Below are 25,081 nucleotides of genomic sequence, written 5' to 3'. Positions count from 1 at the left end.
ACAATGGTTTAGAACGCAATTCACTGTCTTTTGTTTATTATCTAACTTGCATTCTTTGATATCTTAGTATATGATTCAAACTATTATGATTATTTACTTTTAGACAGGAAGAAGTAACCTGGACAATTCTTAGACTTTTCAAGACTCTAACAGCATCACAAAAGTGATCATGACTCTAACTTGTTTCAAGTTAAGGGCATGAAAATGAACAGCCCATCAGTTTACAATTCACATAAAAATGCCTACAAGTGAATCCAAGCCATCTCTACATTTACACATCAATCCCTCAAACTCCTCCCAACCACTAAAAGACAACAAAAAAAAATCTAAGTATTTTGACCACTAAAAAGTTATTGTATTTAAAGAAATAACATTTAATGATTCAGTAAGCACTATTTGTATGAGATGTTTAATATAAAGGCAACTGTCATTTTTAAAGGAGCCATAGCATATAAGCATGCATTAAAAGAATGACTGTTATCTGCGACCTGAGTTTAACTTGTAAAAGTGTGAATATTATTCTAATTATTTGATATCATTCCATTAATAACTTTTATATAAGTAGAAACCTAGCATTGTCACCTCACAGTAAGACGCTGTCAGGTTCAATTCTCAGCTAGAGCGTCTTCTGCGTGGAGACATGCGTGAATGGGTGTACCTTCATTGAAGGTTGTGCATCAGGGCTGGCAACTCGGTACGTAAAAATAAACTGCCAATCATTAGCAGGCTGGAGTTCTGCTGTGGCGACCCCTAACCAGGAAAAGCCAAAAGACAAGTCATATAAGTAGAAACCTATATTGTTTATACTTTGTTTATAATGTATCATGCCTTTCCTGGGTGCTAATGCATGTTAAGTATACTATCAGTAGCACACTACTAGACCATTTTAAGAACCCAGAGTGTAACTTAGCATACCCCTTTAGTGTAATTTGTTACATCTTGTATTATATTTAATAGTACATTACTCAACAATGCCAATATATCAGAAAGTGTGCCACCTAACATTTTTCACCATAATAATGCTTAACTTTTAATATAATGAATAGTTTAACCTTTTAAACTTTAAATGAAAATAAGTGGCTTTATTTTCATATATAGCTAAAAGAATTAAACTGTAACATTTTAAAAAGGGAACTAGTAAACATATGAAGCAGGGAAAGAAAGAAAGAAAGAAAGAAAGAAAGAAATATAGAAAGAAAGAAATCATTTACCTGGTAAAAAGCAATACTCAGCACCTGTTCAAGTACTTCTTTAAAATAATAAGAATTCATAACCATAAAATGCATTGGTTTTCATTTGTCCTTCAGTTTTTACTGTTGTAGACTTTTATTAACTAACCATCTCTTGTTGCATTTCTCTTCAAAGGAGTTGACAGATTCCAGTCCATTTTCTCTCGGGGGGGGTTTCTAGGATTTTATTTTTCTGTATAAAGTCCATTACATCTTCTAAAGTGTTAAAAATATTCTTTCCTTCTGGAAGGTGAATCCTTATTTTTGCTGGAACCAAGATGTGTGCTTTAATATTGTTTTTATTTAAGCTTTTAACGAATGGCATATATGCTTTTCTCTTTGACACAACTACTGTTGAATAGTCATTGTCAAATCTTATAGTATCTTCTTTAATTTTAACTGGATAATTAGTCCATGCAGCTTTTAAGACTAAATCTTGATCTTGACTTGAGAAAAATCTTAGGATCACTGACCTTGGTGAAGGTGTTTTTTTAAAGATGAGTTGAAAAGTGATCTATGGGCCCTTTCAATGCCAAAGGAAAAATCTTCAGGCAGGTTCAAAGTTTTAGGCAGCCCATATTAAGGAATTGAATCATACTGTCTCCCTCTTCTTTTTCAGGAATCCTGTAAATCCTGATGTTATTCCCTCCAGATCTGTTCTCTGAATCTTCTATTTTTTTCCTGGAATAAGTTGTTCTGTCTCAGAAGAAATTCAGTGTTATTCTCATTTTCAATTAATCTTCCATCAAAATCAGACATTGCCTCTTCTATACTTGAGATTTGTGATGACTGTTGTCTAAGAAATTAACTCACTTCCAACTTATTTTTTACATTCTTCTTAAATTTGTCAGTTTTGCTTTCTAATTTATATATCCTTACAGATAACTCACTGATGTTACTTAGTATAGCTTGCATGCCTTTTTTCATTGCACTGTCCTGTACACTGGGCTTAGAGTGGCTCATTCTGAGACAATTAGTTCTGTTTAGTTTTATTGACAGGAAAAAGCAGCTCAAAGAGTTTCAAACTTGTTATTTTCTTTGTAGTAAATCTTTCAGCAGATGTTCAACTATAAATCAATTAAGTTTTGAAATGTTCTATTTGATTTTTTTTACTAAAAATCCTGTCAGCCATGTTAAAATGAAGCAGACAAGAAAACAGTGCTGTTAGCTGCTCACCATCTTTGCCATGTCACCCCCCCCCACCTTTAAACATGCTAGTAAGTCTTAAAACATTAGAGGTTCTAAGCAACAAATGGATTTCTGCTCCATTTTGCAGCATTCTATCTTTTTCTTTCCACATAACTCCACTATACATCGTTAAAATAAAATAAAAAATGTAATTTAGCATCATGTATTACTTTGTGTCATATTTTAGCTTTTTCTACTCTTTCAAGTACAATGACAGATGGCAATCTGTAAAGTTCTTAATTTAAAAGTATTATGACAAATCCAAATTATGAGTTTGTGTTTCCACTGTGTCAGCCTGCACTCATTTACTGCTCCCTGTAGGTATCATCTAAGTGGCAATTCAGGGTCACCACCTTTCCATGGTGTAGGTGACTCAATAGTGGCTGCTCACTTCCATCCTCTCCCTGGGTCTTCCAGTGCCCAAGCCACTAATTGAATTTGGGTCATGTGGGTCATAATCAGAACTTCATTCCTCTGTGTCACAAAGTCAGCCATCCCTAATGTGTGTGTCACAAACCCAGTCACTCCAAATGTCTGTGTCACAAAGCCAGGCATCCCAATGTACAGAGCTTTGCATTTTTTTTTGCACTTTGTCTTAGACGACACATCCTATTGTAACCCTGATGAAGAATCTGTTTCTGGTGATGACGGAGGCCAGAGGTTTTCCAGGATCTTGTGTTAGTTGTTTCTGTGCTCCTTGAAATCTAGAACAGTGCATTTTTGGTAGAATGTACAAGAAACTCATCCTGGTATGAAGGTGCATTGCAATGCTCACTATGAATGTGCTGAATACCACTGTACCATGTATCACTGAACCTCACTTTCTTGTGAGTGATAAGTGGTTTGAAATCTGACATCTGCTCTTGACAGCCATCCTCTCTTATCAGTTCATCAACCATTTAATAAAATAACAGGGGTCCAAATGCAAAGATTATAAGTCAGCAAGAAAAGGAGTGTAGTATTGCTGGAACTGGAATCATCCTCAAGTCCTAGTGAGCACCATCATGAGGTACACTCTGTTTTTCACAAAATCTCTTGAAGATAAAACTGATATATAGACTGTATTTTATATAGCATATATCATGGACAGAAGTATGTTAAAAATAAAAAGAATAGCTGGGTGCATAAGGCCCAGGATAATAAGTGCTCAATCCTGGTAGGTGCACTGGTGCCAGGACTGGAAAAACTGACAGTGTAGAATCCTCGAGATATGGAAACATTCCTACAATGGGGCTAAGCAGGTCCAGGGCAAGGGTAACCCTCCTATTTTTAAAGGAAGTAGCAGTCCACAAAAATCACAAAAACTGATAAGCGAAAAAAGAGCCATAAAGACAATAGAGTGGACTATACCGATAGGCCAAAAAAGAGCCATAAAGAGAATAGACTGGACTATTAAGGTTAAGAAAGAAATTACATATTGTTGCTATTATGCAAAAGCCAAGAATTCCAGACAAAATATATACAAAAAGATTAAGAGAGTAATTAGAGGAAAGAAAAATACTTCCAAAAGAAAAACTGCCACAAGCTTCAAATAAAAATTTGCATTCATTAATACAACATATTTATGAAAAATATTATGTAGACAAAGAAACTTTTGGCCATTTGGAAAAAGAAGCAACTGAGGAAGTGCAAAATTATAAAGAACAAACTCTAGAGACCTTTGAAGGGTATAAAAAAGAAATATGGACATGGGAAAGAAAGAAAGAAAGAAAGAAAGAAAGAAAGAAAGAAAGAAAGAAAGAAAGAAATGTTATGGTGCAATATTTATGCAAAGGATAAAGACAAATGAATTAACATAAAAAAGACAGCCCCAAAGATATTCAAAGAAAAATCCAGACAAAGTCATCCAGATATTGAACATTTCACAATAAAAAAATAAGATCACAAAGAGGGAATGTAGAAATGAAGATTAGTAAAGTAGTTGTTAAAAATTAGAAGTTGAAATTATGGAATACTTGCAAAGTGAAGGATTTAGTGTAGAATGTCTCACACAGGTTATATCACAGCATGATGGAAGAATAAGTCCCCAAAGTATGGAGAAACAGGAGGAGCAGAAGGCATCTGAAGAAGGAATATGAACATGGGAAAGAAAAAGATATTTAATATTGTGCAATATTTATGCAGAGGAAAATTTAAAACCATTCAATGCAAAAAGAGTAGCACGAAAGGTATTTGAAGAGAAATATAGGGAAAGGCATCTGATCGTGGAAAATTTTACAATACAAAAATAAGAAAACAAAGAGGAAAATTAGAAAAGAGGATTAGTAATGGAGGAGTTAAAGAAATAGAAAGTCAATTTATGGATTACCTAAAAATGAAGGATTTAGTGTAAAAAAATCTAACTCAGATAATATCACAACAGGATAGTGCAATGGATCCCCAAATTAAGGAGAAACCAGTAGAGCAGGAAACATCTCATCCATAGGAAACAAGTACAAATGTTCAGTTGGAGTTGCACAGCAATGGAAGGAACAGGACTGTGGCAACTGTGATGCAGTCAATGCTGTGGAGTGATAGGCCAGTGAGTTTCCATATGAAAGAACAATGGATGACACAGAATGAAACTGAAGAGAAGGTGGTGCAGGAAGATGTTTTGGAACTTTCTATAGAATGTCTGCAGGAACTGGAGAACAAAGAATGTGCCCTCAGGTTAGAAGAAAATGATCTAAGAGACTAGTTGCTTGATTTAATAGAAATGGACAGACATATTAAGATCAATGAAAGAAATAGACTGCAGAAAGTCACCAAAACCCCAAAAGTTAGAAGTTTGATAAAACAAATTAACGCAGTAATTATGACTGTTCTTAGAGATTTGTGCAATATAACAAACTTAAATAGGATATATTACTGTGCAGCTAAATTAATAACAGATACGTTCTTACCACAAAAACACAGGGTAGTAAGGGAAAGGAAGGGGAGAACTGAATACCATCATGGAAGTATCAAATATAGAAATTATAAAGCAATTAAAATAAGAAGTGCCACTGTTAGAAGAGTATAAGAGAGGGAACAGATCAACAAAAATACTTAGAAAGCTAGATGTGATAAAAGCAGTGCATAGTATTAGAACAGATCAGGATCTATTGTGTACTATCACAAATAATAAACTAAAAATATCAGCACAGGCAAAAAAAACTTAGAAGCTATGCAAATAAATATAAAGGGAAAGTATGTAATAAGCAATTTATTGATGACCCAAAAAAGTTTTATAGAGAAATGGGAAACAAGGCAAAATGAAATGAAACAACACCAAAAAAGAAGAAATAGATATATTTTGGAGAAATATCTATGAAGATCCTGTAGAACATAACAAAGATGCAAAATTGAAAGAAGAAGTAAAAGAAAGAATAAGAAGTTCACATGTGCAGGATATAAAATGGGATGAAGTAATGCCCACAGAGATTGAAGTAAAGTTAAGAAAAGTTACTAATTGGAAAACACCAAGCCCAGATGCAATACCTAACTTCTGGCTAAAAGTATTAACATCTTTACATGAAGAATTAACCATGAGTTAGAAATATTTATATCCACACCTTATATAGACACCAGTCTGGTTAACAATAGGAAAATTAATACTCTACTTACGAATGAATCTACAAGCTGTCCTAAAAACTATAGACCAATAACTTGCCTTCCAGTGACATATAAACTACATGCTGGAATTGATGCTGACAGAGTTTGTAGTCATTTAGAAGAAAAATCAATTATGGCAATAGAACAAAAGGGCAATAAAAGAAAGTCATATGGAACAAATGATCATTTGTTATTAAATAAAGTCATAATGGAAAACAGTAAAAATGGGAATAATTTAAATAGGGCATGGATAGACAACAAAAAATCATTTGACATTATCCCACATTCATGAATCAGAGAGTACTAAAAAAATCTATAAAATACACCCTACGCTGATCATCTACATTACAGTGCCCATGAAACAGTGGCAAACCACTTTGCAGTTAAGCCATGATAAAGGACAAATTATTATTCCATGGATAAAAATTGGAAGGGGGGATATTCCAGGGTGACTCTCTGTCACCGCTGTTCTTTTGTCTTGCCCTTAAACCATTAAGCTGTCTACTTAACAGATTAGGTCATGGCTACAATTTGGCACCCAGGAAAAAAACAAAGTGTAAAAACTTATCTTCTTTTGGTAGTTGATTTAAAACTCTATATAGTGCATCAAGGAACTGAAAGCACAACTGCAAGTGGTAAAACATTTTCAGATGATATAATAATATAATTTGGTCTTGATAAATGTGCAAAAGCAACCTTTAAAGCAGGAAATTTGCAGGACCTAGACAATATCAGTTTGGGACAGGAATGTGATACAAAATAGCTTCAGCAAGAGGATATGTTTAAATATTTGAGAATTGATGAAGGATCAACAATAAAGCATGAACAAATATGAATAAAACTCAGTAAGGGATATTTTAGAAGACTTAAATTAATACTGAAAATAGGGTTGACATCTAAGAACAAAGTCCAGTTTATAAACCAATTTGCTCTTGCTGTCATAACTTACAGTTTTGGAGTGACTGACTGGCCCCAAAAAGTGTTGGGTAGGTTGGACAGGAAAACAAGAAGAATGTTTCATGCTCATGAAATTATTTATAAAAATCAGTGCATACCAAGACTATAGATTCCCCATTCAGAAGGAAGTATGGGCTTCCTCGAAACTGATTACATGTATAGATCTGCAATCTTGAAACTGCATATATATCTGCTGATGTCACAGGACCCAAGTGTAGTGAAAATGGTGAAACATGAGGAGAATAAGTCTAAGATGACTTCCATGCTTAGTTTGGTAGAAGCATATTGCCATTAAGTGGAATGGAAATCAAACCAGAAATAGATAAAAATCAGGCAGCAACTGAATGTGCCAAAAAACAAAAGAAAGAATATAAGGTGAAGGATCAGTTGAAAAGGCAAGAAATGTGGAAAATGCATAAATATAGTACAGAAAACTCTTGGAACAACCTCATGTTGATGAGGATTGAAAGCAGGAATGGTTAAGGAGAGGTGAATTTAAACCAAAAGATGAAAGGTTAATATTGGCGGCCCAAGATAGTGGACTATGTACATATTGTTTTATACAGTCCATTGAACGTGTGGGAGAAACAGACAAATGTAGGTTTTGTAAAACAGAATTGGGAATATTTGCATATATTTTTGCTAGCTCTGATACAATAATGGCAGAAGGACTGTACGGTGAAAGGCATAATAATGTGGCAGGACTGTTGCATTGGGAATTGTACAAACATTATAATACTGAAGTAGATGAAAAACACTGGAAAATGGGCCACAAAGCATTATAGAGCATGATGAAGTTCATAGCACATGGGATTACCTATTAACAGTTCAAAAAACAGGTGTGAGAAAAACAGATATAGTAGGCCATGAAAAGAAGACAAAAGTAACATTGATCATTGAAACTGCAACACCCGGCAAATACAGTGTCTTATGAACAAAAAGAATAAAGCCATAAAATATCGGAATTTGCAGGCAGAAATGAGGGCAATGTTGAAGAAGCATGCCCAGACTGTTCCAATAGTAGTAGGAGCAATGGGTCTTATAAAAAATAATTTACAATCGTACTTAATTTGATACCGATAGATGTAACTCCATATGAACTGCAGAAGGAGTAATTACTGGGCACATTGCAGGTGCTGCGAAGAGCACTTCTGGCTAACATCTAAAACTGAAAATACTAATTTCATGAACTTTAATAATCATACTTTGACATAAGAATGGGGTCCATTCCCATCATATTATTAGAAACCCAAATGATTTGGAGAAAATAAAAAGGACAAATAGCTCTGTATGCTAACTCAAACTCCTCATCCTCAGAATCTTTATCACCTTCTTGCATGCCAACAGGAGGAAACTCTTGCATATCTCAGTGAATGACATGTTTACAGGGCACCTTTTTCAGTTAATCAATGACTGACTCATAGCTGTGTATACATTTCATTTCATTAGTTGCCTCTCTTTTGAACCATGCAAACTGCATACACAGATGCATAAATTTATTTATTATTTATTTAACATTTGTTTACCGGGAATGTCCGATTTTGCCAAAAGGGCCCATTTCAGTGGAGGCCTATGGAGAAAAGCTCCAGATTACATAGTAAAAAAAAAAAGTACAGTGTCAACATAGAACAAGATATAAAATGAGGCTGCATACTAATCAGTAAATACATATTGAATTGAGATGGTGCAATAGACAGAAATATATAAAAAATAGACAAGAGATTACATAATAATTAGCAGTACATATTAATTTGATGATGCAACAACAGTAGTAAAAATAATGCAGTAAGATTGTAAGTCAAACATATTACACATTATAATAGATGGCCCTTGAATGCAACATATTCAGTAAACAAATATATGAATGTATTTCTACCTGTGGGTGGGATGATACTCTCACCAGGTTTAAGCAATTACTATAAAAATGTTCGATAAAATAAGCTGGAGATAGGATTCAAGGGAGAAAAAAAAGAAAATGTACAAGGAAATAAGTTTTAGGGAGGAGAGATAAAGGATGAAAAGGACTATTATTAAATAACACATAGGGCTCATCCTGGCATTGAGCAGGAGCACTAGCCAGTTTGTAGACAAATGGCTTTGAGAAGAATTTTGAATTTAAAGAGCTGTGCCAAGAATAGGCTGGGGAACAGCATTCCAAATTTTGGAGATGTGATTTGAGAATAAGGCATCTCTGTAGCTATTGTTGGCTTTAATGACTTCTAGAAGAAGTTTACCAGATAAGTGGAGGGTTCTATTGGTAGTGTAGGGTTTTACCAGGTTTTTAAAGGATGGACATATGTCTGGTTGGTAGATGATGGAATGACAGATTTTGAGTTGGCTGAGGTGTAACAGGTTATGGATTTGCAACCAGTCTAGTTTGTAAAGTGCTGAAAATGATGTGTTCTGTTAGGCAGGTTAGTGATAAACCTGGCTATTTTGTTGTAGCAGGCTTACAGTTTATTTAGATTGGATTTCTTTAAGTTTGTCAAAATGGTGGAGGCATAAAACAGAGTGGATAGTAGGTGGGTTTGGGCAATGGCAGTTTTGGTGTTGTGGGTGAGGAATAGTTTGGCTCTATAGAGTGACCTGAGTTTTATGGAGACTTTTTTGATTGTTAGGGATATGTGCAGTTTGTAACTGATGGATTTATCAATGGTGAAACCTAGTAGTTTGGTGTGGTCAAGGTCAACTGGCTCAATTTTGGTGTTGTTAGTAGAGTAAATGTTGAATGTGATGGGGGTTGAGACATTTTATTGTTGCAAAATATTAGTAATTTGGTCTTGTTGGGGTTCAGTATTAGTTAATTGGTGGAAAGGAAGTGTTTAACATCTTTAAAAAGTATTTTGTGTTTTTTGCAAGAGTTTGGGGATTGAGGTGACTGAGAAGATGACTGTAGAATCATCTGCATATTGTATAATGCTAGCTGATGTGGTTGCAGAGTTGAGATCATTTCTCAAGAGTGTAAAGAAAAGTGGGCCAAGTATGGAACTTTGGGGTACCCCCACTGAGACTGGTAGGAGTGAAGATATATCATCTAGCCATTTCATGGCTTGCTGTCTGTCTGACAAGTAGCTGTGGAAGCATGATAGGGTAGACTGTGAAAAGTTTAAGGTGGCTAGTTGACACAGTAGTTTTTGGTGTGAGATGATGTTGTATGCTTTTGACATGTCTAAGAAGACTGATGAAAAATAAAGGTCATTGATATGTGATTGGTTTACTGTGTTTATGAAGACAATTAGGGAGGATGTGGTGCCATGCTTGGGTCTGAATCTATGTTGTGTATCTGACAGGAGGTTATTGTTAAGGTGATAATGAAGAATTTGGGAGTGTACACAATTCTCAAGAATTTATGGCAAGGGAAGGGAGTATAGTGATGGGTCTGTAGTTTTATAGTAGTGCTGTGGTGACTCTTTTCTGTAGTGGGATGACATGGGATATCTTCCAGAGTTAGGGGGTGTAATGTTTGGAGATGGACCAATTTATTAGTATGGAGAGCAGGTAAGAAATGGAATTAACTGCCAGTTTGAGGAATACATTGACAAGCAGATTAGCTGCTAAGGTTGAAGGTTTCAGTTGATGGAGAAGTTTGTTGAAGTAGCTTGATGGCTAAATGCTACTCGATTATCTGTAGACATGGTAGGTACAGTCAGTAGTTTGGTCATGTTTTGGTCAAGTAGGGACAGGATGGGATTAGTGAAGAGGGTGTTGAATTGACAGGCTATGCTTTCAGTGTCATTTGGGGCAGAGGGATTGGGGTAGAGGAATGTTTTGGATGGAGAAGTTGATTTATAGAGGCTCAAAGTTTCTGGGGGTTATTTTGATGTTTCTGTTGGGCTGTGGAATAGCAATGTATGTGTCTATTTGCATTTTCTTTTTGACTGTGTTTCTTAATTGCTGGTAGTTTTGGAGGTTTGTTTGATCTTTGGTAGCCAGGTAAAGGGACCATGCCTGTCTCTTTGTTTCATAAGGATTTTAGTGTGTTTTGTAAGCCATGGGGTAGGCTTAGTTTTTACATGGATTTTGCTGACATGGGCTACTTTATCTAGGATTTCTACAAATGTGTGTTGAAGTATTGAGGTGCATCATCTAATTGTAGGTATTTTAGTGGGGACCTGTTACACTGTTTCAGGAGGCAGTTTAAAATATCAGTGGAGACATTCTTTGTGTTGCAAATCTGCCTGTAAGTGGTATTTATTTATGGTTTACTTTGTGCCTTGAGAGATAGGTGAATTTGTGAGCATTGAAGGTGTCTGGGAGACACCATGAGTATTGGCATAAGGAGGGTGTATTGGTGAGAATCCAGTCGAGTGTGGATTGTTTTTTTCTATTTTTGTCAATCCTAATAGAGGTGGTAATGATTTGGGCAAAGCTGAAAAGTTTAATGCAGTTTGATGGGTTTTCAGAGGAACAGGAAGACCAGTCTATGTTGAAATTTCCACCCATAATTGTTTCATGGTTAAAAGTGGATGATGCCCAATTAAGGAGATTTTCAATTATCATAGAATTTTTGCCTGGGGGAAGTAGACTGCCATGATGATAATGCATTTGTTGTTGGTGTTTAGTTGTAGGCTGGATGAAAGTACTTTGAAGGTATTTGGATCAGAGGGATACCTGCCTATTTGTTCTAGGCTGAGTGTGTCCTTATAGATAATTGCAATACCACTGCCTCACTTGTTAATTATGTCTAATCTAAGACTATTGTAATCCTGAGTGAGAAGTTTGCTTTCTTTGACATGTGATTTTAATCAGGTTTTGGTTAGAATGACTATGTCGGTGTTATATAAACTGAGGGTAGCATGGAGTTGATCAGCTTAGTTTAGGATGCTCCTTAGGTTAATGTTTAAGATTGGGAGGTCAGTGCTGCTATTGGAGTGCTTTATGTAATTTTGTCAGTTGGAGTTATTATGAAGTACATTTGTTTGGGAGCCTGAATGTGGACCAGGGTTGAAGTGTATGCCTCCAGACTGAAAGAGTAGAGCTAGATTGCATGGAAATAGATGGGCACATTTTGTGATTAACTTTAAATATTTACTGAGCAAATTAGAAGTTGGTTGGGTGGGAAAATACTATATTGTGAAGATTTTTATGAGGGAGTAGTTGTAGAGGTATGGTGTTATTACATTAGTTGGGTGAGTTTTGGTTTATTGGGTTGTGTTGACTAATGAGGGAGACAAAATAACTGAAATGTGTAACTTATGGAAGGAAGTAATTAGACAGATAACTAAGACTATATGAAGAAGTAACATTGTTAATGTTGTGGGGTTGTGCTGAGGTTGAATGTGGGCGTGGTGTGCAGTGGAGTATTATAGGGAGAGTAGTTAATTGGTTATCAGTAGTAAAGTGCTGGAGTAGAGAGAAGATTTGTGTGGAAATACGATATTGGGCAACAGGTTGGGAGGAGGATGTATGTTATTGGCTATGGAGATGAGTGGGAGGAGCATGGAGTGTATAAATGTAATTTGAAGTGGGGTGGGTGGGAATGGGGTAGGGTAGAGTAGGGGAGATTAGTGAGCCTGAGCGTAGTGAGGGTAAATGGACAGGGGAGGCCTGGATAGTTGTAACAGCCAAACCAATCAATGAACAGCAAGCAGTGTCTTAAACAGTTGAAAATTAGAGGAAATAAATCAAAGAAAGGGTTTTAAGCTAGGCAAGGGAGTGCAAGACACCCAATAAGGATTTTCCTAGTTTTGCACTTAGGCACTGATATAAGTTTGCAGAAGGACATAGAAGTGGGCATCCAGTTGGGTAAAAGCAGCTAGGGAAATTAGAGGAATAACTGTATGAGCCTAAGGTCAGTGATACAAACTGATAAAAAGGGGGGGGGTGTGGGGTTTAGAGTCCAGGTTGGTGATGTTCAAGTACCATTTTAAAAGGGCAAAAATACAAAGTAAATATGCAAGCAAGACAGCTACTTATGTTCATTTAGATGACAGTGTTTTTAAGTTTCTTGTGTGGGATCTGTCGTACCCATTTTTTCAGGGAGTTATTTTAACTTTGATAGTGAGATGCTTGAGTTCAATTCAGTAGAAATGTCCAGGGAAGCCACAAATGTTACTTAGGATGACAGTGGTTTTAAGTTTCTTGTGTGGGAATAGCAGTACCCATTTTTTCAGGGAGTTATTTTCACTTCGATAGTGGGATGGCTGAGTTCAGTCCAGTAGAAATGTCCAGGAAAGCCACATATGTTACTTTAGATGACAGTGGTATTAAGTTTCTTGTTTGAGAACTGTAGTGCCCATTTTAGCAGGGAGTTATTTTTACTTCTATAGTGAGATGGCTGAGTTCAGTTCACTATAAATGTCCAGGGAAGCCACATATGTTACTTTAGATGAAAGTGGTTTTAAGTTTCTTGTGCGGGAACTGTAATGCTCATTTTTGCAGGGAGTTTTCATTTCAACAGTGGGATGGCTGAGTTCAGTTCAGTAGAAATATCCAGGGAAGCCACATATGTTACGTTAGATGACAGTTGTCTTAAGTTTCTTGTGTGGAAATGCAGTGTCTGTTTTTGCATGGAGTTATTTTTCACTTTGATAGTGAAATGACTGAGTTCAGTTAAGTAGAAATGGCCAGGAAAGCCACATATGTTACTTTAGATGACAGTGGTTGTAAGCTTCTTGTGTGGGAACTGTAGTGTCCATTTTTGTAGGGAGTTATTTTCACTTCGATTGTGGGATGGCTGAGTTCACTTCAGTAGAAATGTCCAGGGAAGCCACCTATGTTACTTAAGATGACAGTGGTTTTGTTTCTTGTGTGGGAGCTGTAGTGCCTGTTTTTGCAGGGAGTTTTCACTTTGACAGTGGGATAGCTGAGTTTAGTTCAGTAGAAATGTCCAGGGAAGCCACCTATGTTACTTTAGATGACAGTGGTTTTAAGTTTCTTGTGTGGGAACTGTAGTACCTGTTTTTTCAGGGAGTTATTTTCACTTCGGTAATGGCTGCAATGGCTGAGTTCAATTCAGTAGACATGCCAGGGAAACCACATGATGAGAGCATAAAGCTGAGGGACGAAGACAGTTGTTGTTAACTATGTAGAGATTTAAAATATCTTGTTTAATCTTTTTTTTTTTTTTTGCAGTTCCCTCTACATTTTGTTTTCATTTTAATAAATATAAATAATCATTTTTTTGTGCCATCAGTGTACACAGCTTTGCCACAAGTTGTTTTCTGTTCCACACAGGATATTCTCTAATTCACTGATTAGGATCTGCAGAAAAGTTTTTTTTTCAGTAACTATTTAAGAATCATATAGCGTATCCATTCTGGGCTAGCTTTCTGAATTGCTATGCACATCACTTCCAATCTCACATTTTTATATACTCCTTCCCTGCTTTTACTTCCTCCCCAATTTTTGATTAGCTGTCAGTTCTTTTCTTTTCAATACTAAACCAATGTGCATCCCTTTCAGAACTCACAGGCAACCCCACTAGCCAGCCTATTCAGTGGATTTTGCTATATCAATTAGACTTTTACCTTTGTTGCTTTTATATCTTCCTGATATTGCAAGGCAATTCACTTTCTTTGGAAATAAAGAGTCCTTTCATGTCCCTTAATTATTTTTCCTCTGCACAGCTGTACTTTATCACTTCTTTGTACCCTGCCTTCAGATGTCATTTTTTGTATGGAGATTTTTTGTTCTGCATCATCACTGATGCCTCCTACACCAGCTTCAGCAAATTCTTTATCAAGTGGATTGCATTTTTCTCCCACCTCACATCTAAATCATCTGTTTTTTTGTGTTTGTTATCCCATTACATTAATGGATTCAGCATCCTCTACTATATCATAATGAACCACTTGCTCCAAGTTTCCCAAGAGTATTTTTCTATGTCTGCCTCAGCCTACTTTCTTGATGTATAGGCATCTGGTAGCATTACATTTTCCTTAGACTCTTTATAAGACAAAACTGTACAAATGCCTGACTGCTAGCATGAGGATTTAAGGCCCAGAACTATTTCTGAGATGCTTCCGGTAGCCAACGGTAAAAGGTCTGATTCCTTCCATCTCCAGTTGTTGTGTCCAGTGGGATTATTCATATAACAAATGAATAAATAAAAAGGCATCACTACTGCTTTGTGTAAGTTTACTTACCTTTATTTTCTGATACGACTATCAGTGAGGAAAGTAGCTAGGATATTATTGCCTCTAAATAGACTATCTACCTTCTGGTGCCAGTTACTTCCTCATTGACTAACAGTAGGAGTTTATAACTCAAGATATGGTATTTTCTAGTTTGCAGTATTCAGACTGATCAATTTACACTAATTATTTGAATATGCACTAGGTATATAACATGCTTTAAAAGCTGATGGATATAATTGGTATCATATGATACAGTACAAAGATCATGTCCCATATCCACCGCTCACAATATTAATATTTCTAATTGAAAACCAGTATCTGCTTTTGCTCAACCACCTCTGAACTACATATTTCAATATTTCAATGTCCTGTGCAGGTTAAGAAGCTCCTTAGGGGGTCACTGTAAGCCAGTCTCCACAAGGAAGCAATTCTGTGCAACCTATTGTCAAATAAATGATCAGTTTGAGATTTAAAGGATTACGATGTTTGTACAATCCTTACATTAGTCTAATGTAGAAGGTTTTGCTCCCATTTTAGTATTTGCCATGGCAATACTCACTAAGATATTATTATTTCTTGTTCTCATTTCACTGTTATTAAAATTAACATCTAGAGTTGAAGAACATCTGAGGAAGTGTTTCTAAACGAAAACACAAACTTGGTACATTAATGTGGAGTATTTGAAATGTGTTATTCAGTGTCTAATAAAATTAGTGTCCTCAGTCCTCACTTTTACTGTGGCTTCATTGTTTTATCGTGCTGGTACCTGTTTTAGGTTTAAAGGTTTATTTTGGTACCTTGTTCTTTGTTTTTTGGATAACATCTAGAGTTGCTGCCAATGCATAATCATGCACAGTACACATTTGTTCATCTAGATCAAGTCCTACCAATACACACAATAGCATATGGAAAATATTTTTAGCATCTTAAACCTATTCTAGTAGTTTAAACCAGCAATCAAATAATCTCTTTTGTATACTGACTGGTATATGTACAAACATCTATTCCATGTTCTAGTATTGGCCTTACTCCATAGTGTTCCTTGTTGAAATGGTTCATAAAGTTCCATTAATGACACCAAAACCTTTCCTATCTTGTTTGACTGCATGTTTTTTTCTGCACTACTTTCCTTATGAGAGAAACTGCATTGTCATTAAAAATAGTACATTCTGAGATAAACCCGTCTACAATTGTACAGGGGCATTCCTACATGCAAATTTTGGCACTTCTTAAAGTTAAATGTCACTTGATTTTGTAATTACAATGTATATAATCCATCTAAATATCCCCAGGAAGTGTGCTTAAATGGTTAAATATGACGCTGTATTTGTAATCATGGTGCCATCTGCAATTGTTTATACCCAACAAGTGGTGCCAAATGGAAAGGTAGACAGAAAAGTATAAAACAGGTGTGGCCCAAGGACAGAGACCACTGGAAGTGTACCTGATCTGTGTTATCTGACTGTTCTTGTTACCTTGGCATCAAATTCTGTAACCAGCAAGTGGTGTCAAATGGGAAGACTGACATAAAAATATAATACAGATATGGACCCAGGCCAGACCCTATGGATACAGGTATAGACCCAGGCCAGACCCTATGTATACAGGTATGGACCCAGGACAGACCCTATGGATGCAGGTATGGACCCAGGCCAGACCCTATGGATACAGGTATGGACCCAGGACAGACCCTATGGATGCAGGTATGAACCCAGGATGGACCCTAGTGATAGAGGTATAGATTCAGGATGTATCCTATGGATACATGTATGGACCTAGGACAAACCCTATGGATACAATTATGTTCCAGGATGGACCCTATGGTACTAAAATAAATATGTCATACTCATGAGAGATAGTATTATAGATATTAACTAATGATCTCCTGTTAGTTAACCACTTAAAAACATCTTATTACATAAGTATTAATATTCTTCATATTCACAGAACTTAATATAGGTTTGTGTTGGCATGAATCAGCTTATAATATATCGTGTTGATTTAATTCATGCTACATAAATGTTGCCAACACTTATAATAATAAACCCAATGCATCCAGCAAATTGGAAAGTAACACATCACTAATATCTTCTCATTTACCACAGCTCCTAGTACCATTTAAAAATGCAAATCCATCTCTTTTGCAGTTAATAACTTACCATTAGACAGCAATGACGCCATTTGCATACCCAATATCTATATTTACAAATTACTGTCACCAAGAAATTATGATTCCCAGAGTCTGGAAACAATCTTTGTTATTCATTTGCATACAGGTGGCAAATATCTTGGACTAGCAAACAGCAGACCCATATCCATCTTCGACATTCTATCTGAATTATTTGAAAATGTGTTCACTTGCAATTGACCAAATAACTAATAGGGAGCAAATTACTTTCCACACCACAATATGAATTTATGTCAGGCAATTTCATAAAATAGTTCCATCCCTAATTTTAGACCTATCCAAAGATTTTATGCAGTTTCAAATCCTTTACCATTAGTAAAAGCGCTCTGAGGTGACATACAATATTTCTTTACAAACGTTGAAAACTGACTATAAGAATCTGAACTACTGCTAAATCCAAAATAAATAAATAAATAAATAAAATGGTATCTTTACCTACAACTCATTAAAAAATAAGCAAACAGGTGTCAATTTAAAATTGATTTAGAGGTATCTTATCTACTTTTTTTTTGCAATGCCGACCAGATATACCTACCAATATACTGAAGCAAGCAAAGGAATATATGAAGGAGTTACTGTCCAATGCTAAGAGCCTTAACCATAAACACCACTCTCTACAAGCCCTCTTTACCCTGGAGGCAGTAGACATCCATGTAGTGACTGAGACATGATTTAAAATGGTGGTAAGTAATCTGGTTGTGCAGGGTTATAATGCCTTCCATATTTTAGACCAGCCACTGTGCAGGAAGGGAAAATGGTGGAGGTGTCTTAATCATCATTCATAGTAGACACACATCAAGGCTGGTTAAGCAGCATTATGCACTAGAGCTTCTTCATCTCCATATTACCATCTGAAATGTCATATTGGCTAGCTATAGACCTCCCCCTATGACCCAAGAAAGCCACAGTGTCTATCAACAAGAGCTAGAGCCATTCAATATTAAACCCAATGCCATTTTCATGGGTGATCTAAACTATCCAGTGGAAGACTGGGAAACTTATACCATCAATAGTGCACAAGCAAAGATGTTTCTGGACTGTCAGTACAAAAACCCTGGAAGAACTAGTCAGAGTACGCACTAGAAGGCATAATATTTTAGAAACTGTTCTTACTAATATGGGGGAATCTTGCACTATCCCTTCTGTATCATCATCACTTGTTAGTTCTAACCATAAAGCCATCTCTTTCAAAATAAAATTGAATCTAGGGACCAATTCCACCCCTTTTACCTTTAAAAATTTCTCCAAGAGAAACTACTTACTCCTAATTGATACATTCGCAAGCTTCAAATCCCCACCAAATCTAGTTAACTTTATTGAATATGTGGAGATATATAAAAGTAAACTATACCAGCATTTAAACAACTGAATAGATGTGGCTGTATGAGACAAAAACAAGTGAAGGGCATACCATTAAAACAGACATCTCTGGTGGAACTTGAGTCCTATGATAAAAGGAAGAGATTACTGCTTAAAAGTAAAAAGTGCAATGCACAGAATGATAGAGCCCTCACCATTAAATTATGCTTAATTCAATCTACCAAAGTCAAGTCTGAGGTGAACATAGTCACCCAAGCAAAGGAAAATCACAAGGCCATTTCTAGTTATGTTGAAAATCTCAGGAGCACAGCTCAAGAATGCATTGAGCTGATTGTAAATGATGTCACCTACACTGAAGTTGAAGATATAGCTAACCTACTGGCTAATAAGTCCTGCTCAAACTTTACCCCTCTCTACTCCTGTCTGTTTCACTTAAAATATTTGAAACAGACTCACCACTAGCAATAACACAAACAATCTGAAAAGACCAAGTTTGGAAAGCACTATCAAAAGCAAAAGAAAGAAAATATTGAGTCGATGTGTCCTGACAATATCCGAGGATACAGCCTAATAGCATGATTTAGTCAACCCCTAACAGCACTGTTCAACCTTAGCTACAAATGGATTTTGTGAATGGGGTACAGCAACAATCATCCCCCTGCATAAGGTAGGACCTTACACAGAACCAGGCAATCTCAGACCCATATGCAAAGTCATGGAAAGAATTATAGTGGAAGTAATCAGTAAGGACACAGGGAACCTTCAAACATTGGAACCAACTCGGTCTTGGTTAATCAAAGGCAGGTCATACTTAGTTAACTTGGTAAACTTTTTTGAAAAGATCACCAAAGCAATGGATGAAGGTAAAGTGCACTTTACACACTGCTACCTCAACCTTGTCAAGGCTTTTGACACAATCTCTAACTCAGGCATAGTATAAAAGCTTAATAAACTAGGAATTAACCCCTCTGTCACCCACTGGATCATGAACTGGTACCGACATAGGATGCAGGAGATCAATATAGGGAATGCTACCTCCACAAAAAGGGCAGTTACCAGTGTAGTCCTCTAGGGTCCCATGCTGGGAACTCTTCTGTCTCTTCTGTTCAGCATTTACTGTTCTTCTTACAAGTAAAAGCTAATACTAAAAGGCACTAGTGAACTAAGTTTGCACATGGCTGATGCTAGGAACCGTGATCAAATCCCCAGAAGACTAATCAATCCTAAAGGATGGCTTTTCCCAAATAAACACCTGGTGCCAGACTCATGGACCAAAGTTAAATGCCAAAAAATGCATCACCATCTTCTTTATGAAGCTGACTCTCCCAGGGAACTAACACACTGACAACACACCCATAAGAGTTGACCCAGTGGTTCAGGATTTGGGAATGATGCAGACAGTAATCGAACTTTTGACCAGCATGTGTTCACTGTAATTAGGTAGTTTTTCTATGCTGTGCAGTTCATAAACAAGGAGATTGCTTCTAGATACATGGATGTTACTGTCCCCCTTTACGCAGTTCTCATTAGGGCAATCATTGAGTATAATGCCACTTTTGGCATGTATATGTCCAGGCACTTGCAACAATAGAATGTCCGCAGAGATACCTTACAAAAAGGGGCTGTGTGCTGGGACGGCTTCTTTTTGGACCATTCTTTTCAGATGTAAAAGATGAAGATGGCCAGTAGATTTCCAATTATGTTTACATTTGCAAACTTTATAACATAAGTACTTATGTAAAAAAATGCCAAAGTTCTCCAAAATGGTGTTTAAAAATAAAACAACTTGGTGCAGGAAAAACACATTTACCTTTAACGTCAATAAATGTGGTTTCATGTCATTTGCAAAAAGGATATAAATTATGACAGCAAAATAAATAATTAAATTAAAACAAAAAATGGAATTCTGTAGTGGAAATGCTAGAAAACAATTTAACTTCAACCTGTGTGTATCCACCAAAGATACTAAAGCATATCTGTACCCTTGTAATTCTAAAAAATCAAGTGAAGTTCCTCTAGGGAGATCAATGACCACTTTAAACACAGTAAAATGCTATGGGGTCCCTGATCAAGTTTTCTACAAAACTTGAAAACGTACAATTCTTTACTAGAAAAAATGATAGGGTTCGAAAAGTAAAACTATTCCTTAAGGTTTCAGGAATTATCATTATGTTCTGCTTTTTTATACAGGGATTACCCCTCACTGATTGGTCTGTAAAGCAACGTAATGCAATGTCTATTCAGTTCTGTTTGAAGGTCTATGCCTTAAATAAACATCTAAGGCAATTACCATTAGAACAAAACTAATTCATAAGTAGAAATATTCTGAAAATCTTCAGGAACAGTTAACATAAACATCAATAATACAAATAAATGTCAGCTACATTACAAAACACCTTCCAAAATTATTGAACCCACTTCCATTTGCTGTCAGAAGAAATCAGTCTTTAACAAAAATAATATATGCATATATATTATACACACATATAAATTGGCATATATGTATGTGCCTGAGAGAGAGAGAGAGAGAGAGAGAGAGTCTGGGTTTGAGTCCAAGTTGAAGCAAGCACTTCTGTAGTGCTTTGCTCCTACACTTTGACAAAGCCCTATGCTTATAAAAGCTTCTAATTTTTTTTAGTCCCTGTTTTTGAGACTTTATTGAAATACTCTTCCTTTTCTCCCTTTCTCTCTGATTACTTGTGCATTGTGTACTGGCAGGAAGCTGTTTTTGTTCTTGAATTTAATTCTGTTTGTGCTCAGTCGTAAGCATGGGTCATAGATAAAAAAGGGTCGATGGACCTACTTACTTGGTTAAATAAATAAACAAATAAATTACTTAATTAATTAAATAGGTAAGTAAATAAATACAATGTAAATGAATAAATGGTCATGTAGCTGTATTTCTTTTCTCAGTGGCCTGCTTATAAAAACTTTCTTAGTGGATCTGGTATACTCAAAGTGGTTATATTGATTTATACTATCAAGACTCACTGGAATTAACTTTGGTAAGACGCATGCACACAGACACACACATACACACACACACACACACACACACACACACACACACACACACATGACTGTGTCTTTGTGATGAGTGTGTACATCTGAGCATGTGTATATGGGGGCGAATAAAATGATTAAGGCAATGGGCTGTAGGAGTAAATGATCATAGTTATGAAACTATCTGCATATCCCACTAAACATACCGTAGATTATTACAAATCTTTACCAGAAGATGAGTTCTGATAAATGTACTGAGTGAGTTAGAGTAACAAATATAAACATATTGTGAAATTTGGCATGTCGAATTTTTAAGCAATACCAACATTCTATTTTATGAATATTAGTGTAGACATTTTTTTACCCAAATTCATGCAGTTTGTCATACTTGTACATTTGCCAAGGTAGTGCATTTGCTTTCTGCTTACACTGCAGTTTATTCTGAAGCCACAGTTTAAAAAAAAAGTGAAATATTTGTACTGGTATGTCAGGTATGAAAAATGGAGTTGGTATATCAATATGAAATTTACAGACTTAAGTCAATACAGCACAGGGTCAAATGTCAAATCAATGAAAAAACATCACTAAGCCAACTCTATATATGAAGTCTCTTTTTTTTTTTTTAAACATGAGAAGCAGAAGCACTCTTTGACCTTTTAGGTTAGTTTGTTGAGTGATTTGCCTTGGCACCTGCTAAGCTGTATACATTTCAACCAGTTAACCAGCACTTAGGTTTTATTAAAGAAAACTCTTCCTTTGAAAACTGTTGGTTAATTTAAGGAACTGAAGAAAGATGAAGTGGACAATCCTGATTGTTTTTGTTGTTCTTCTATGGACATGTGGAACGCATGATTCAAAAATGAAGCAACCTACTGCCAAGCAAAAGGAAGTGAAAAAGCAAAAAAAACTGCAAACAGAACATTATATCAAAACTTTAAAGGATGAGGTGTCTTCCATATACACACTTGTTGCTTTTCAGTTCTATAAAGAAACAGCTAAAGAAAAAAAAACAGAAAACGTTTTAGTTTCTCCTTTCAGTAGCATAACCTCTCTGGCTGCGTTGTTCCTAGGTACTAAATCATCTAGTAAGCAAGAACTATTACAGGCATTTAGAATGGAAAATAATACAGACTTAACATCTGTTCATACCCTCATTAGGGCACTGTTCCAACAACTCTCCAAGGGAAGCAATATTGAAAACTCATTGCACATAGAAAAGGACTTTGATGTCTTAGTAAGAATTTTAAATGACACAAAACACTTTTATGACACTGAGGTACTGAAGTCTGATTTCTCAAAGCCTAAGCAGGCCACACAGTTAATAAATGAGTATGTGAAGAACAAAACAAATGGGAAAATTACACAATTATTAGATAAGGTTAATCCCTTAAAATTAATTTGTCAACTTTATTTATTTCAAAGGTAAGTCATAGTAAGTAACAAATGTGATAGCAGTTACTTGGGCACATTGTTACTGTGTACTCAACTTTTTTGCTTTATTATTTGTTTATTTGTATTTGTAAACCAAGATAGCAAAAAGATCCACATGGACTTTTTCACTGTCAGTCTGGGATCACTGTATGGTTAAATAACTTACTAAGAGTCATAGAGTAGGCAAGTGAAGATTGTAGAAATCAAGCTATGAACTGTGGGTAGTAGCTGCCTCTGTGTATTATATGCTGTTTTGGCTTATTTCATAATGAGAAAGGGTCTACGGGATTAGAACACTTAAAACCTAAATAAATGTATAAGACACCACTACAGATGTCTTTCTCCCATTCTTTCATTTTTACAAATAAATGTGTGTATGAAGGCCCATGTATATATATTCTTCTTCTTCTTTCAGCTGTTCCCATTAAGGGTTATCACAGCAGATCATCTGTTTCCATTTCTTCCTGTCCTCTGCATCTTGCTCTGTCACACCAACCACCTGCATGTCCTCTCTCACCACATCCATAAATCTTATCTTAGGCCTTCCTCTTTTCCTCTTACCTGGCAGCTCCATCCTTAGCATCCTGTTCCCAATATACCCAGCATTCCTTCTCGGCACATGTCCAAACCAAGGCAATCTCTCCTCTCTGGCTTTGTCTCCAAACTGCCCAACCTGAGCTGATCCTCTAATATACTGATTTGTAATCCCATCCATCCTTGTCACACCCAGTGCAAATCTTAACATCTTTAACTCTGCCACCTCCAGCTCTGACTCCTGCCTTTTTGTCAGTGCTACCATCTCCAACCCATATAACTTAGCTGGCCTCACTACCCTCTTGTAGACCTTCCCTTTCACTCTTACTGGCACCCATTTGTCACAAAGCACTCCTGACACTCTTCTCCACCCACTCCACCCTTCCTGGACTCTCTTCTTCACCTCTCTTCCACACTTACCATTTCTCTGAACTGTTGATCCCAAGTATTTAAATTCATCCACCTTCGCCAGCTTTACTCCCTGCATCCTCACCATTCCTCCAGCCTCCCTCTCATTTATATATATATATATATATATATATATATATATATATATATTCTGTCTTAGTCCTGCTGACCTTCATTCCCCTCCTCTCTAGAGCATATCTCCACTTCTCCAGGGTCTCTTCAATCTGCTCCCTACTCTCACTACAGATCACAATGTCATCGGCAAACATCATAGTCCACAGGGACTCCTATCTGATCTCATCTGTCAACCTGTCCATCACCATTGCAAATAAGAAGGGGCTCAGAACTGATCCTGGATGTAATCCCACCTCTACCTGAAATGCATCCATCACTCCTACCGCAGACCTTGCCACTGTCATACCACCCTTATACAGTACATATCTTGAACCACTCTCACATACTTCTCTGCCACTCCTGACTTCCTCATACAATACCACAACTCTTCTCTAGGCACCCTGTCATATGCTTTCTCTAAGTCCACAAAGACACAATGCAGCTCTTTCTGACCTTCTCTATACTTCTCCATCAATACCCTCAGAGCAAATATCCCATATGTAGTGCTCTTTCCTGGCATGAAACCATACTGCTGATCACTAATCATCACCTCCCTTCTTAACCTAGGTTTCACTACTCTTTCCCATAACTTCATGCTGTGACTGATCAGTTTTATCCCTCTGTCATTACTACAGCTCTGCTCATCACCCTTATTCTTAAAAATTGGTACCAAAACACTTCTTCTCCACTCCTTAGGCATCCTTTTATTTTCCAAGATTTCATTAAACAATCTGGTTAAAAACTCCACTGCCATTTCACCTAAATACCTCCATGCTTCCACAGGTATGTCATCTGGACCAACAGCCTTTCCATTCTTCATCCTCTTTATAACTATCCTTACTTCTGCCTTGCTAATCCATTGCACTTCATGATTCACTATCCCCACATCATCCAACCTTCTCTCTCTCATTCTCTTCATTCATCAACCCCTCAAAGTACTCTTTCCATCTGCTCAACACACTCTCCTCACTTGTGAGTATGTTTCCCTCATTATCCTTTATCACCTTTACCTGCTGCACATCTTTCCCAGCTCAGTCCCTCTGTTTAGCCAGTTGGAA

The 25,081-nt window shown here is 36.4% G+C and overlaps 1 pseudogene; it reads left to right on the top strand.

The window, feature by feature from the left end:
* The first annotated feature begins 22,395 nt into the window (after positions 1-22,395).
* Positions 22,396-25,081, top strand: part of LOC122803918 — a 146,343-nt pseudogene continuing 143,657 nt past the window's right edge.

The sequence above is a fragment of the Protopterus annectens genome, chromosome 6.part0, assembly GCF_019279795.1.
Source record: "Protopterus annectens isolate FY-2018-M chromosome 6.part0, PAN1.0, whole genome shotgun sequence".
In the NCBI taxonomy this organism is placed as follows: domain Eukaryota; kingdom Metazoa; phylum Chordata; order Ceratodontiformes; family Protopteridae; genus Protopterus; species Protopterus annectens.
Note: the sequence above shows the minus strand (reverse complement) of the source record. Positions and strands in the feature narration are given on the sequence as shown.